Source organism: Tamandua tetradactyla, chromosome 3 (assembly GCF_023851605.1).
Source record: "Tamandua tetradactyla isolate mTamTet1 chromosome 3, mTamTet1.pri, whole genome shotgun sequence".
In the NCBI taxonomy this organism is placed as follows: domain Eukaryota; kingdom Metazoa; phylum Chordata; class Mammalia; order Pilosa; family Myrmecophagidae; genus Tamandua; species Tamandua tetradactyla.
Genome location: NC_135329.1, coordinates 96,709,379 through 96,726,023, shown reverse-complemented (window position 1 = coordinate 96,726,023; position 16,645 = coordinate 96,709,379). Strand labels below are relative to the sequence as shown.

The window sequence follows — 16,645 nt, the reverse complement described above, 5'->3', positions numbered from 1 at the left end:
GGGGAGACTGAGACTAGAACACTCTATCTCTTTGTGTCTCCAATGCCACACCCTGCTCTTGTGCTCCAAGATCTGCCTGAGCTGCAACACATACCCACAACCCCCCCCACTGCACCTCTACAAGTCCACAACACACACCCCATGCTCAAAAGCACCAGTGTAGTATCCCCAACCTGTGTCTATACCTACACTGCAATGCATCACCATGCTGTTATGCTCCACCCTGCACCCCGCATCCTGCTTCACATCCATCCCATAAATACAAAGCTTTAGACTACTGAAGGAAATAAACTTACAAAGTAAACCAATCAAGATATTTACATGCTATGAAGATCAAAAAAAAATATATCAAGATGTAGACAGATATAGTCCAGCCTAATGACCAAATTAAAACACCAGAGTAGACACAGACTCTGGAACAACTAATCGAGAAGATGTTCATATAATTCTACTAAATAAAATAAATGGGATGGTGCCCCTCCCCTCTGGGCATGGCAGGCTGGTTCCAAGAGGGGAAAGGAAACAGCCTTTACTAGCAGCAAGGGCTTACCTCAACCAAGATCCAATTGCTGAATTAATTAACAAATTTTAACTATTGAAAATAGGTCTCCACCACAGGTAAGCACTAAGGGAACTAGGAGTTTTTGTCCCAACAAAGAGGGGGCGGGACTGATTTAAAAAAAAACACAGAGGCCTTTTGAGTCGGCCAGTATGAAATACTGAAAAAGGACTGGACCCCCCAAAAAGGGGGCACATAGAGCCTGGAGATACACAGAGATACACATGACCTTAAGCTCATGATTGACAAATCCCAAGGAGCAGGTGTCCTAGACTGAACAGACTTTTTTTTGTGTTTCATTTTTGCTTTTTTGTCTATTCCTTAACAGCTCATTAGATAGAACTGGAAGCCTATCAGGCTCCAGCAGTGTCCCACACAAAGGTGGAACCCAGCTTGTCTGAGAAACAAAGTAACTAGTCAGGTGAAAGGAGTTAATTCCCTAAAGGTTGTACCTCCCCCAAGAGAAAAAGGTAGGGTCCAGCTCTAGTGGAATCCTCCTTCAAGGAATTCAGGCAGGAGGAAATGAAAAACTGAAGTTGTTAATGCTAACTTACAAACCTCACCTCTTTATCAACCATGCCCCTGGAGGGCGAAATAAAAGGTACCACACCACTTTATGCTGCTGGAAAGGGAAAAAAAGAAAAAAAAATTAGTCATGACATAAAAATCCCAAAGACAAAATGGTAGAATAAAGTACTGCCTTTTCAGTAATAACATTACACGCTAATGGATTAAACTCCCCAAATCAAAAGACATAGACAGGCACACGGACGAAAAAACAGAACCCATTTATATGGGGTCTACAGGAGACTCATTTTAGACCCAAGGACAAAAATAGGCTGAAACTGAAAGGTTGGGAAGATATTTTGTGCAAAAAAATAAAAAAAGAAGAGGAGTACCTATACTAGTACCTGTTAAATTAGACTTCAAATGTAAAACAATTAAAAGTGACAAAGAAGGACACTATGTATTAATAAAAGGAACAATTCAACAAGAAGATATAACAATCATAAATATTTATGCACCGAGTAAGAGTGCTCCAAAGTACGCAAGGCAAACACTGAAAACACTGAAGGGAGAAATAGACACCTCTACCATAACAGTTGAAGACTTCAATTCCCTGTTATCATCAATGGACAGAACATCTAGACAGAGGATAAAGAAAGAAACAGAGAATCTGAAGAACACAAAAAATAAATTAGACAACAAACATCTACAGAACATTATACCCTACAACAACAGGATACATATTTTTCTCAAGTGCTTATGGATCATTCTCAAGGATAAACCATATGGTGGGTCACAAAGCAAGTGTCAATAAATTTTAAAAGATTGAAATCATACAAAACATTTTCTTGGATCATAATGGAATGATATTCCAAATAAATAAGGGGCAGAGGGCCAGAAAATTCACAAATAAATGAAGGCTAAACAACACACTCTTGAATAAAGGAAGAAATTACCAGAGAAATCAGTAAATATCTCGAGGCAAATAAAACTAAAAAACACATATCAGAATTTATGGGATGCAACAAAGGCAGTGCTAAGAGGGAAATTTATTGCCTCAAATGCCTACATTAAAAAAGAAGAACAAAAACTGAGGAATTAATAGTTCACTAAATTAAATGCCTGTATTAAAAAAGAAAAGCAAACTAATCTCAAAGCAAAGAAAACAAAAGAGAGGAAAAGAACAAAAATAAATGAAATTGAGATCATGAAAACAATTGAGAAAATAAACAAAATCAGAAGTTGGTCCTTTAAGAAAATCAATAAAATTGATGGACCCCTAGCTAGGTTGACAAAAACAAAAAAGTAAGAGGAGGCAAATAAATAAAACTGGAAATGGAAGGGGAGACATAACCACTGACCTTGACAAAATAAAGGAGGTAATGAGAGGATTCTATGAGCTATTATATGCTAATAAACTAGCAAACATAGATAAAGTGGACAAATTCCTAGAAAAACAAACAACCAACACTGACTCAAGAAGAAATAGACAACCTCAAGATAATAATAGGTGAAGAGATTGAATCAGTTGGCAAGAAGCTCCCCAAAAACAAAAGTCCAGGACCAGGTGGCTTTATATGTGAATTTTAACAAGCATTCAAGAAAGAATTAGTACCAATCCTGCTCAAACTCTTGAAAAAGACTGAAGACTGAAGAGGAGGGAAAACTACCTAATTCATTCTATGAAGCCAACATCACCCTCATACCAAAGCCAGACAAAGATACTACAAGAAAAGAAAATTACAGATCAATCTAATGAAGATAGATACAAAATTCTCAACAAAATACTTGTGAATTGAATCCAGCTGCCCATTAAAAGAATTATACACCATGACCAAGTGGGATTTATTCCAGGTATGCAAGGATGGTTCAACATAAGAAAATCAACTAATGTAACATACCACATCAACATATCAAACCAGAAAAACCACATGATCCTCTTGATTTTTTGCAAAAAAGGCATCTGACAAAATTCAACATCCTTCCTTGATGAAAGCATTTCAAAGGATAAGAATAGAAGGGAACTTCCTCAACATGATAAAGGGAATACATGAAAAACCCAGAGCTAACATCATCCGCAATGGGGAAAGTTTGAAAGCATTCCCTCTAAGACCAAGAACATGACAAGGGACGCCCACTGTTACTACTGTTATTCAACATTGTGCTGCAAGTTCTAGGCAAAGCAATTATACAAGAAAAAGAAATAAAAGGCATTCAAATTAGAAAGGAAGAAGTAAAACTCTCACTGTTTGCAGGTATGTTGAAAATCCCAATAAATCTACAGAAATGCTACTAGAGCTAATAAATGAGTACAGCAAAGTGGCAGAGAACAAGATTGCTACCTAAACATTAGAAGTGTTTTTATACAGTAGTAATGAACAATCTGAGAAGGAAATTAAAAAAATTACATTTACAATAGCAACCAAAAGAATCTAATATTTAGGAATAAATTTAACTAAGGATACAACTTACCCAGAAAACTACAAGAAACTGCTAAAAGAAATCATGGAAGACCTAAATAAATGGAAAGGCAAACCATGTTGATGGACTGGAAAATTAAATACAGTTAAGATGTCAATTCTACCCAAACTGATTTGCAGATTCAATGCAATACCAATTAAAATTCTCAAAACTTACTTTGCAGAACTAGAAAAACCAACAACCAAATTTATTTGTAAAGGAAGGGTGCCCTGAACAGCTAAAAATATCTTGAGAAACTGAAATGGGAGGTCTCACACTACCAACTTTAAGGCATATTATGAAGCTACAGTGGTCAAAAAAGCATGGTACTGGCATAAAGACAGATATACTGACCAATGGAATCAAATAGAGTGTTTAGATTTAGACTCTCTCATCTATGGAAATCTGATCTTTGATAAAGCAGTCAAGCCAACCCACCTGAGACAGAGCAGTCTCTTTAATAAATCATCCTTGGAGAACTGGATATCCATATGCAAAAGAAAGAAAGAGGATCCATATCTCACACCCTGTACAAAAATTAATTCAAAATGGAACAAAGACCTAAACATTAGAGCTAAGACCAAAAAACTTTTAGAAGAAAAGGTAGGGAAGTTTCCTAAAAATTTTGTAATAGGAGGTGGTTTTCTAGACCTCACACCCAAAGCACAAGCACTGAAAAAAGATAAATGGGAACTCCTCAAAATTAAACACTTTTGTACATCAAAGAATATTGTCAAGAAAGTAAAAAGGCAGCCTATGCAACGAACCACATATCAGATAACGGTTTAGTATCCAGAATATATGAAGAGATTCTTCAACTCAACACCAAAAAAGACAAAAAACCCAATTTAAAAATGGGCAGAGGACATGAACTGACACCTTTCACAAGAAGAAATACAAATGGATAAAAGGCATGTGTAAAGATGCACAATTTCACTGTCTATTATGGAAATGCAAATCAAAACCACATTTTTGAGCTGAGGAATGGAAGGTGGAACTATGGTCTATACATACAACGGACAACTGAGGAGCCCAAAAAGGAATGAAGTTGTGAGGCATGCAACAAGATGAATGAACTTTAAGGACTGTATGTTCAATGAAATGTCAGAAACAAAAAGACAAATATTATCATGCCTAACTCAGAAGGACTAACTATAATATAAAAACTCAGTGAAGACCGGGCTTCGCCCAGGGCCGCGGTCCGCCGGCGTGTTCTCCGCGCGCTTCGCTGTGCGCTCTGCCGCGGCTCCTCGGCTGCCGCGTCGGCCCGGTGTGGGGCGCTCGAGCCCCGTCCTCGGCCCCTCGCCACCACCCCGCAGCCGGGAACCTCCAAGTCCCGGATTCCCGCTGTCAGCGCCCACCCCGAGCCCTGGCCCTTCTCACCCCCCTGAGACGACTTCTCGCCCACCCCAACTTCTCTCCCTCTCCTGCGGCGACCTGGTGGTGCGCGCCCGCCTCCTCAGCACGGACGCATGGGACCCGCGAAGGAAGAGGAGGCGAGGAGACCCGCTGCTAGTGCGTAGTTGGCCGCCGATCCCGAGTCGGGCAGGGCCCGTGTCGTTGACGGCCTTCAGCGCAGCATGCCGGAGTGACATGTTCCCGGGCCTGGAGACGGAGCCGAGGCCGGAGGCTGGCCCCACCCCTTTGCAGCCGTCCCACAGGAGCTCAGTGCTGGCGCCCGAGGCACCTTCTTCTGCTGGAGACGCGGACCCCAAAGGTAGCCTAGCGGGCAGGCAAGTGTGTCAGCGCTCGGCATACGGCAGTTGTAAGGCCCTTCCTGACCCCTATGAGGACTTTATGTACCATCACCTCCGGTACTACGGCTATTTTAAAGCTCAGAGAGGCGCTTTACCGAGCTCTGCTACGCTCCAGCGTGTTGGGAAGGATAACCCTCGACTCCTGTTGAATCGCTCTTTGGGGGAAAGAGATGATTTGATATCGGACCCCCTGCCAAAGGAGAAGCTTCTCTATTCACTTATGCTGAATTCACCACTTCTTAAGAGCAGACAGCTTCTTTATGATGAGTTGGGTGGAGTAAACCCACGTCTTCGAGAACCACAAGATCTTTTTGCCTTTATCTCTAGCAGCGGGCCACTTCAGGCTCCAAGATGGCCAATAGAATGTGAGGTCATCAAGGAAAACATTCATCACATCGAGTGGGTTCCTCCTCATGCAGAATATTTCTATCAACCTACAGGGAATGAAAAGGTACCCGAAATTGTAGGAGAGGAAAAAGGCACAGTTGTCTATGAATTATATTCAGTGCCCACAGAAGGTTCCTATTTCACCAATTCCAGAGTGGGAGGCAAACGAGGAATTATCAAGGAACTTGCTGTCATGTTGCAAGGACCAGAAGATAAGACTCTGCTGTTTGAGTCAAGGTTTGAGAGTGGGAACCTGCAGAAAGCTGTCAGAGTAGACACCTATGAGTATGAACTCACCTTAAGAACTGATCTTTACACAAATAAACACACTCAGTGGTTTTATTTTCGAGTTCAGAACACCAGGAAAGAAGTTACCTATCGCTTCACCATTGTCAACTTGCTGAAACCCAAGAGTCTTTACACCATAGGAATGAAGCCGCTCATGTACTCCCAATTGGATGCCGACACTCACAACATTGGCTGGAGGAGAGAAGGAGATGAAATCAAGTACTATAAGAATAACATGGGTGATGGGCAGCAGCCCTTTTACTGTCTCACATGGACCATTCAGTTTCCACACAATCAGGACACTTGCTTCTTTGCACACTTCTACCCCTATACATACACTGATCTGCAGTGCTACCTCTTATCCGTGGCAAACAACCCCATCCAGTCTCAGTTCTGCAAGCTCCGAACTTTATGCAGGAGCCTAGCAGGAAATACTGTCTACCTGCTCACCATCATCAACCCGTCCCGAAGCCCTCAAGAGGCCGCTGCAAAGAAAGCCGTGGTCTTGAGTGCAAGAGTCCACCCTGGGGAAAGTAATAGCTCCTGGATTATGAAAGGCTTTTTGGAGTTTATCCTTAGCAACTCCCCAGACGCCCAACTCCTCAGAGATATGTTTGTCTTCAAGGTTGTGCCCATGTTAAATCCAGACGGAGTGATTGTGGGGAATTACCGGTGTTCGTTGGCTGGAAGGGACTTGAACAGGCATTATAAGACCGTTCTGAAGGAGTCTTTCCCTTGCATCTGGTACACCAGGAACATGATCAAGAGGCTTCTTGAAGAAAGAGAAGTTCTCTTGTATTGTGACTTCCATGGCCACAGCCGGAAAAATAATATCTTCCTGTATGGCTGTAATAACAACGATCGCAGGTTCTGGCTTCATGAGCGAGTCTTTCCTTTAATGTTAAGCAAAAATGCTCCAGATAAGTTTGCTTTTCGTAGTTGTAATTTCAAGGTCCAAAAGTGCAAAGAAGGAACAGGACGAGTTGTGATGTGGCGGATGGGAATCCTAAACAGCTATACAATGGAGTCTACTTTTGGTGGGTCCACCCTGGGCAATAAAAGAGATACTCACTTTACCACTGAGGATCTGAAATCCCTAGGTTATCATGTCTGTGACACACTTCTGGATTTCTGCGATCCTGACCAAACCAAGTTCACACAGTGTTTAGCAGAGCTTAAAGAACTATTACAACAGGAAATCCACAAAAAGTTCAATGAACTTGCACGAGCTACGGATATAGAAGGAAGTTGGAGTGACATCTCTTTGTCTGATATTGAATCCAGCACCAGTGGGTCTGACAGCTCCCTCTCAGATGGTCTCCCTGTTCATCTGCTGAGCATAGCAGATGAGCTGGATCAGAAGAGGACGTATAAGAAGAAGAAAAAGAAGCCACTCCAGACTAGGAAACAGCGGAATGAGCAGTATCAGAAGAATAATTTGATGCAGGAGTTAAAGTTTACAGAAGATGCACCTGAAAGGGGGGGATTTGCTTCTACTCTGCCAAAGCAGCCTACCTTTTTCAAAAAATCAGAGAATCCCAGTTCTTCAACAATGAAAAATGAAAACCCAAGATTGAATGAGTCAAGTGGAAGAGAGAAAGGCATCTCCTCGGACCCAACAACGACCACCCTGAATCTGAGTGAGACTAAAGACAGAGTACAGAGCAAGAAGCCAGGTTTTGCAGTAGGATGCTCTCCGAAGAGAAGCACAGACGCCAACCAGGAGCCAGCTCCAGGTGTGAAGCCGCACTGGCCCAGGAGCAGGTACCTGCCAGCCAGGAGAGGCCGCACCGCCGTGCTGGCGTACCTGTCCCTGCACGTGTGCACGTACCCGTAGCGGCCATGCCACACACGCTCCTTGGGGCGTTTGGGGGCAGACACATTCGTAATGAGGAAGCTGTATGAGTGGGAGCTGCACCCGCTCGCCGCTGTGCTGTGCGTCTATCACACACTCACCTTACACTGTGCACACTCTAGAGACGCACGCCTCAGGAATTGTTCTTTCATGAAATGAGGTGTTGTTACAATGTAGAGAAAAGCTTCCCTACCAGAAACTGAAGTGTCTGCTCGTGGAACTGCAGCACAGGTAATACCTTATTTTAACCAATAGCGGTTCTCCCTGCAATTATGTGCAAAACAATTTTAAAAGATCAAACTCTGTTTTAAACATGCCCTGGGTGTGCACCGTACAAAACGATTCTGTGTGAAAAGCTTTCTAGCAGTGAATGATCAGTCAAGACTGCCGTGTATCAGGTTTGCTCAAGTGAGATGTTCCCACGTAGAGAAAATAATTCCTACAGAATTTGCTGTTGCATGTATTATGTTCAACACAGTTATGTGAATTTTTTAACCTGTTGATTAAAATTCTTTCTCTCTAAAAAAAAAAAAAAAAAAAACTCAGTGAATTAGGCAGGTCATTGTGGCTCAGCAGGCAGAGTTCTTGCCTGCCATGCCTGAGACCCAGGTTTGATTCCTGGTGCCTGCCCACATTAAAAAAAAAACAAAAAACTCAAGTGAACTGAAGTCAAGAGCATGGGTTATCAGCTTGAGGCCAACAGTAAAGGTCCTAGATTGTAGGCTCTTACAGAAGTGACAAAATTCACGAGTTGTAACTGTTACGTCTAAATTCTGTTTGTTTATAACCTGGTTGTTCCCAGAAATTTGGGGTATTTATGTGACATCTGGGACTCAGAAACAGAGCTCTGAAGGGATGAAAGAAAATGGTGCCTCAAAAGGAACTGTTTGGGACTTCCTGGAAGATGGCGGCTTAGTAAGACGCGCGGATCTTAGTTTCTTCTCCAGGACAGCTACTACGGGAGTAGAAACGATACAGAAAGCGCCCAAAGCCACAACAGAGATAAAAAAAGACAGCGTACCCCATCCTGGAACGGCTGGCTGGCTGAGAGAAGCAGCTCGGGTGAGATCGCCGAGGCGCGCAGGCCTCACCGGGCGGGGCGGGAAGCGGCCGGAGTTACTCCCTTCCCCCTTCCCGGGCCGGCTGGGAGAATTGGAGAGGCGGTCCCCTGAAACCAAGGCGGCTGGCGCCCACACCACGCGCAGCCCCCCGGACCAACTGAGAGAACTGGATCGGAAATCCCCAGGCTGCGGAGAACGGTGACGGGTGGGGGAGGCCCCTTCCAAACCCGTGACTCCCGGGGAACGTGCACTCTCTCGGGCGGGCCGCTGCCGCTGGCGCCCTCCCGCCACGCTTGTCGCCCAGGGCCGACTAGGAAATTCGGACGGCCTCTTTCCGGGGCTGCGGCGAACAGCAACCCTCCCTGCGTTCGGACCCCGGGCCAGGTCAAGCCGCTTCGGCTAGCGAACTCCCCCGGACGGCGAGAGTTTTCCAAAGTTTAAGGTCCCACAGCACCTTTTACTGGTGGGACCCGCAGACAAACGTGTGCCACGAGCGCCACCTACAGGGCAGGATAAGAAAAACAGAACCCAGAGATTTCACAGAAAAATCTTCCAAACTTTTGGATCCAATACCCAGGGAAATCTGTCTAAATGCGCAGACGCCAACAGAAGATAACGGATCACGCTCAAATAATTGAAAATATGGCCCAGTCAAAGGAACAAACCAATAGTTCAAATGAGATACAGGAGCTGAGACAACTAATGCTGAATATACGAACAGAAATGGAAAACCTCTTCAAAAACGAAATCGATAAATTGAGGGAGGACATGAAGAAGACATGGGCTGAACATAAAGAAGAAATAGAAAAACTGAAAAAACAAATCACAGAACTTATGGAAGTGAAGAACAAAGTAGAAAAGATAGAAAAAACAATGGATACCTACAATGATAGATTCAAAGAGACAGAAGATAGAATTAGCGATTTGGAGGATGGAACATCTGAATTCCAAAAACAAACAGAAACTATCGGGAAAAGAATGGAAAAATTTGAACAGGGTATCAGGGAACTCAAGGACAATATGAAGCGCAAAAATATACGTGTTGTGGGTGTCCCAGAAGGAGAAGAGAAGGGAAAAGGAGGAGAAAAACTAATGGAAGAAATTTTCACTGAAAATTTCCCAACTCTTATGAAAGACCTAAATTTACAGATCCAAGAAGTGCAGCGCACCCCAAAGAGAATAGACCCAAATAGGCGTTCTCCAAGACACTTACTAGTTAGAATGTCAGAGGTCAAAGAGAAAGAGAGGATCTTGAAAGCAGTAAGAGAAAAACAATCCATCACATACAAGGGAAACCCAATAAGACTATGTGTAGATTTCTCGGCAGAAACCATGGAAGCTAGAAGACAGTGGGATGATATATTTAAATTACTAAAAGAGAAAAACTGCCAACCAAGACTTCTATATCCAGCAAAACTGTCCTTCAAAAATGAAGGAGAAATTAAAACATTTATAGACAAAAAGTCACTGAGAGAATTTGTGACCAAGAGACCAGCTCTGCAAGAAATACTAAAGGGAGCACTAGAGTCAGAACCGAAAAGACAGAAGAGAGAGGTATGGAGAAGAGTGTAGAAAGAAGGAAAGTCAGATATGATATATATAATACAAAAGGCAAAATGGCAGAGGAAAATATTATCCAAACAGTAATAACACTAAATGTTAATGGACTGAATTCCCCAATCAAAAGACATAGAATGGCAGAATGGATTAAAAAACAGGATCCTTCTATATGCTGTCTACAGGAAACACATCTTAGACCCAAAGATAAACATAGGTTGAAAGTGAAAGGTTGGGAAAAGATATTTCATGCAAATAACAACCAGAAAATAGCAGGAGTGGCTATACTAATATCCAACAAGTTAGACTTCAAATGTAAAACAGTTAAAAGAGACAAAGAAGGACACTATATACTAATAAAAGGAACAATTAAACAAGAAGACATAACAATCATAAATATTTATGCACCGAACCAGAATGCCCCAAAATACGTGAGGAATACACTGCAAACACTGAAAAGGGAAATAGACACAAATACCATAATAGTTGGAGACTTCGATTCCCCACTCTCATCAATGGACAGAACATCTAGACAGAGGATCAATAAAGAAATAGAGAATCTGAATATTACTATAAAGGAGCTAGACTTAACAGACATTTATAGGACATTACATCCCACAACAGCAGGATACACCTTTTTCTCAAGTGCTCATGGATCATTCTCAAAGATAGACCATATGCTGGGTCACAAAGCAAGTCTCAACAAATTTAAAAAGATTGAAATCATACACAACACTTTCTCGGATCATAAAGGAATGAAGTTGGAAATCAATAATAGGCGGAATGCCAGAAAATTCACAAATACCTGGAGGCTCAACAACACACTCTTAAACAATGAGTGGGTCAAAGAAGAAATTGCAAGAGAAATTAGTAAATACCTCGAGGCAAATGAAAATGAAAACACAACATATCAAAACTTATGGGATGCAGCAAAGGCAGTGCTAAGAGGGATATTTATTGCCCTACATGCCTATATCAGAAAAGAAGAAAAGGCAAAAATGCAGGAATTAACTGTTCAATTGGAAGAACTGGAGAAAGAACAGCAAACTAATCCCAAAGCAAGCAAAAGGAAAGAAATAACAAAGATCAGAGCAGAAATAAATGAAATTGAAAATATGAAAACAGTAGAGAAAATCAATAAGACCAGAAGTTGGTTCTATGAGAAAATCAATAAGATTGATGAGCCCCTATCAAGATTGACAAAAAGAAGAAGAGAGAGGATGCAAATAAATAAGATCAGAAATGGAAGAGGAGACATAACTACTGACCTCACAGAAATAAAGGAGGTAATAACAGGATACTATGAACAACTTTACGCTAATAAATACAACAATTTAGATGAAATGGACGGGTTCCTGGAAAGACATGAACAACCAACTTTGACTCAAGAAGACATAGATGACCTCAACAAACCAATCACAAGTAAAGAAATTGAATCAGTCATTCAAAAGCTTCCTAAAAAGAAAACTCCAGGACCAGATGGCTTCACATGTGAATTCTACCAAACGTTCCAGAAAGAATTAGTACCAATTCTCCTCAAACTCTTCAAAAAAATCGACGTGGAGGGAAAACTACCTAATTCATTCTATGAAGCCAACATCACCCTCATACCAAAACCAGGCAAAGATATTACAAAAAAAGAAAACTACAGACCAATCTCTCTAATGAATACAGATGCAAAAATCCTCAATAAAATTCTAGCAAATCGTATCCAACAACACATTAAAAGAATTATACATCATGACCAAGTAGGATTCATCCCAGGTATGCAAGCATGGTTCAGCATAAGAAAATCAATTAATGTAATACACCACATCAACAAATCAAAGCAGAAAAATCACATGATCATCTCAATTGATGCAGAGAAGGCATTCGACAAGATTCAACATCCTTTCCTGTTGAAAACACTTCAAAAGATAGGAATACAAGGGAACTTCCTTAAAATGATAGAGGGAATATATGAAAAACCCACAGCTAATATCATCCTCAATGGGGAAAAATTGAAAACTTTCCCCCTAAGATCAGGAACAAGACAAGGATGTCCACTATCACCACTATTATTCAACATTGTGTTGGAGGTTCTAGCCAGAGCAATTAGACAAGAAAAAGAAATACAAGGCATCAAAATTGGAAAGGAAGAAGTAAAACTATCACTGTTTGCAGACGATATGATACTATACGTCGAAAACCCGGAAAAATCCACAACAAAACTACTAGAGCTAATAAATGAGTACAGCAAAGTAGCAGGTTACAAGATCAACATTCAAAAATCTGTAGCATTTCTATACACTAGTAATGAACAAGCTGAGGGGGAAATCAAGAAACGAATCCCATTTACAATTGCAACTAAAAGAATAAAATACCTAGGAATAAATTTAACTAAAGAGACAAAAAACCTATATAAAGAAAACTACAAAAAACTGCTAAAAGAAATCACAGAAGACCTAAATAGATGGAAGGGCATACCGTGTTCATGGATTGGAAGACTAAATATAGTTAAGATGTCAATCCTACCTAAATTGATTTACAGATTCAATGCAATACCAATCAAAATCCCAACAACTTATTTTTCAGAAATAGAAAAACCAATAAGCAAATTTATCTGGAAGGGCAGGGTGCCCCGAATTGCTAAAAACATCTTGAGGAGAAAAAACGAAGCTGGAGGTCTTGCGCTGCCTGACTTTAAGGCATATTATGAAGCCACAGTGGTCAAAACAGCATGGTATTGGCATAAAGATAGATATATCGACCAATGGAATCGAATAGAGTGCTCAGATATAGACCCTCTCATCTATGGACATTTGATCTTTGATAAGGCAGTCAAGCCAACTCACCTGGGACAGAGCAGTCTCTTCAATAAATGGTGCCTAGAGAACTGGATATCCATATGCAAAAGAATGAAAGAAGACCCATCTCTCACACCCTATACAAAAGTTAACTCAAAATGGATCAAAGATCTAAACATTAGGTCTAAGACCATAAAACAGTTAGAGGAAAATGTTGGGAGATATCTTATGGATCTTACAACTGGAGGCGGTTTTATGGACCTTAAACCTAAAGCAAGAGCACTGAAGAAGGAAATAAATAAATGGGAACTCCTCAAAATTAAACACTTTTGTGCATCAAAGAACTTCATCAAGAAAGTAGAAAGACAGCCTTCACAATGGGAGACAATATTTGGAAATGATATATCAGATAAAGGTCTAGTATCCAGAATTTATAAAGAGATTGTTCATCTCAACAACAAAAAGACAGCCAACCCAATTACAAAATGGGAAAAAGACTTGAACAGACACCTCTCAGAAGAGGAAATACGGATGGCCAAGAGGCACATGAAGAGATGCTCAATGTCCCTGGCCATTAGAGAAATGCAAATCAAAACCACAATGAGATATCATCTCACACCCACCAGAATGGCCATTATCAACAAAACAGAAAATGACAAGTGCTGGAGAGGATGCGGAGAAAGAGGCACACTTATCCACTGTTGGTGGGAATGTCAAAGGGTGCAACCACTGTGGAAGGCAGTTTGGCGGTTCCTCAAAAAGCTGAATATAGAATTGCCATACGACCCAGCAATACCATTGCTAGGTATCTACTCAAAGGACTTAAGGGCAAAGACACAAACGGACATTTGCACACCAATGTTTATAGCAGCATTATTTACAATTGCAAAGAGATGGAAACAGCCAAAATCTCCATCAACAGAAGAGTGGCTAAACAAACTGTGGTATATACATACGATGGAATATTATGCAGCTTTAAGACAAGATAAACTTATGAACCATGTAATAACATGGATGGACCTAGAGAATATTATGCTGAGTGAATCCAGCCAAAAACTAAAGGACAAATACTGTATGGTCCCACTGATGTGAACGGACATTCGAGAATAAACTTGAAATATGTCATTGGTAACAGAGTTCAGCAGGAGTTAGAAACAGGGTAAGACAATGGGTAATTGAAGCTGAAGGGATACAGACTGTGCAACAGGACTAGATACAAAAACTCAAAAATGGACAGCACAATAATACCTAATTGTAAAGTAATCATGTTAAAACACTGAATGAAGCTGCATCTGAGCTATAGGTTTTTGTTTTGTTTTGTTTTGTTTTGTTTTGATTTTACTATTATTACTTTTATTTTTTTCTCTATATTAACATTCTATATCTTTTTCGGTTATGTTGCTAGTTCTTCTAAACCAATGCAAATGTAGTAAGAAATGATGATCATGCATCTATGTGATGATGTTAAGAATTAATGATTGCATGTGTAGAATGGTATGATCTCTAAATGTTGGGTTAATTTCTTTTTTTCCGTTAATTAAAAAAAAAAAAAAGAGAAGGGATAATTGGAGATGAAGGGATACAGACTGTACAACGGGACTGGATATAAAAACTCAGAAATGGACAGCACAATACTACCCAATTGTAATGCAATTATGTTAAAACACTGAATGAAGCTGCATGTGAGGTATAGGTTTTTTGTTTTTGTTTTTTTTTGTTTTTTTTTGTTTCTATTATTGCTTTAATTCTTATTCTGTTGTCTTTTTATTTCTTTTTCTAAATCGATGCAAATGTACTAAGAAATGATGAATATGCAACTATGTGATGTTATTAAGAATTACTGATTGTACATGTAGATTGGAATGATTTCTAATTGTTTTGTTAATTCTTTTTTTAATTAATAAAAAAAAAATAAAAAATAAAAAAAAAAAAAAAAAAAATGATAGAGGGAATATATGAAAAACCCACAGCTAATATCATCCTCAATGGGGAAAAATTGAAAACTTTCCCCCTAAGATCAGGAACAAGACAAGGATGTCCACTCTCACCACTATTATTCAACATTGTGTTGGAGGTTCTAGCCAGAGCAATTAGACAAGAAAAAGAAATACAAGGCATCAAAATTGGAAAGGAAGAAGTAAAACTATCACTGTTTGCAGACGATATGATACTATACGTCGAAAACCCAGAAAAATCCACAACAAAACTACTAGAGCTAATAAATGAGTACAGCAAAGTAGCAGGTTACAAGATCAACATTCAAAAATCTGTAGCATTTCTACACACTAGTAATGAACAAGCTGAGGGGGAAATCAAGAAACGAATCCCATTTACAATTGCAACTAAAAGAATAAAATACCTAGGAATAAATTTAACTAAAGAGACAAAAAACCTATATAAAGAAAACTACAAAAAACTGCTAAAAGAAATCACAGAAGACCTAAATAGATGGAAGGGCATACCGTGTTCATGGATTGGAAGACTAAATATAGTTAAGATGTCAATCCTACCTAAATTGATTTACAGATTCAATGCAATACCAATCAAAATCCCAACAACTTATTTTTCAGAAATAGAAAAACCAATAAGCAAATTTATCTGGAAGGGCAGGGTGCCCCGAATTGCTAAAAACATCTTGAGGAAAAAAAACGAAGCTGGAGGTCTCGCGCTGCCTGACTTTAAGGCATATTATGAAGCCACAGTGGTCAAAACAGCATGGTATTGGCATAAAGATAGATATATCGACCAATGGAATCGAATAGAGTGCTCAGATATAGACCCTCTCATCTATGGACATTTGATCTTTGATAAGGCAGTCAAGCCAACTCACCTGGGACAGAGCAGTCTCTTCAATAAATGGTGCCTAGAGAACTGGATATCCATATGCAAAAGAATGAAAGAAGACCCATCTCTAACACCCTATACAAAAGTTAACTCAAAATGGATCAAAGATCTAAACATTAGGTCTAAGACCATAAAACAGATAGAGGAAAATGTTGGGAGATATCTTATGGATCTTACAACTGGAGGCGGTTTTATGGACCTTAAACCTAAAGCAAGAGCACTGAAGAAGGAAATAAATAAATGGGAACTCCTCAAAATTAAACACTTTTGTGCATCAAAGAACTTCATCAAGAAAGTAGAAAGACAGCCTTCACAATGGGAGACAATATTTGGAAATGATATATCAGATAAAGGTCTAGTATCCAGAATTTATAAAGAGATTGTTCATCTCAACAACAAAAAGACAGCCAACCCAATTACAAAATGGGAAAAAGACTTGAACAGACACCTCTCAGAAGAGGAAATACAAATGGCCAAAAGGCACATGAAGAGATGCTCAATGTCCCTGGCCATTAGAGAAATGCAAATCAAAACCACAATGAGATATCATCTCACACCCACCAGAATGGCCATTATCAACAAAA

At 40.2% G+C, this 16,645-nt stretch overlaps 1 protein-coding gene and 1 pseudogene across 4 annotated transcripts in view; one reads left to right on the top strand and one right to left on the bottom strand.

Annotated features, from left to right (window-relative positions):
• Window positions 1–16,645, bottom strand: part of EPB41L5 (erythrocyte membrane protein band 4.1 like 5) — a 235,550-nt gene that overhangs the window by 184,296 nt on the left and 34,609 nt on the right. The window lies entirely within an intron of this gene.
• LOC143677544 (cytosolic carboxypeptidase 2 pseudogene) lies at window positions 4,739–8,338 on the top strand (annotated as a pseudogene).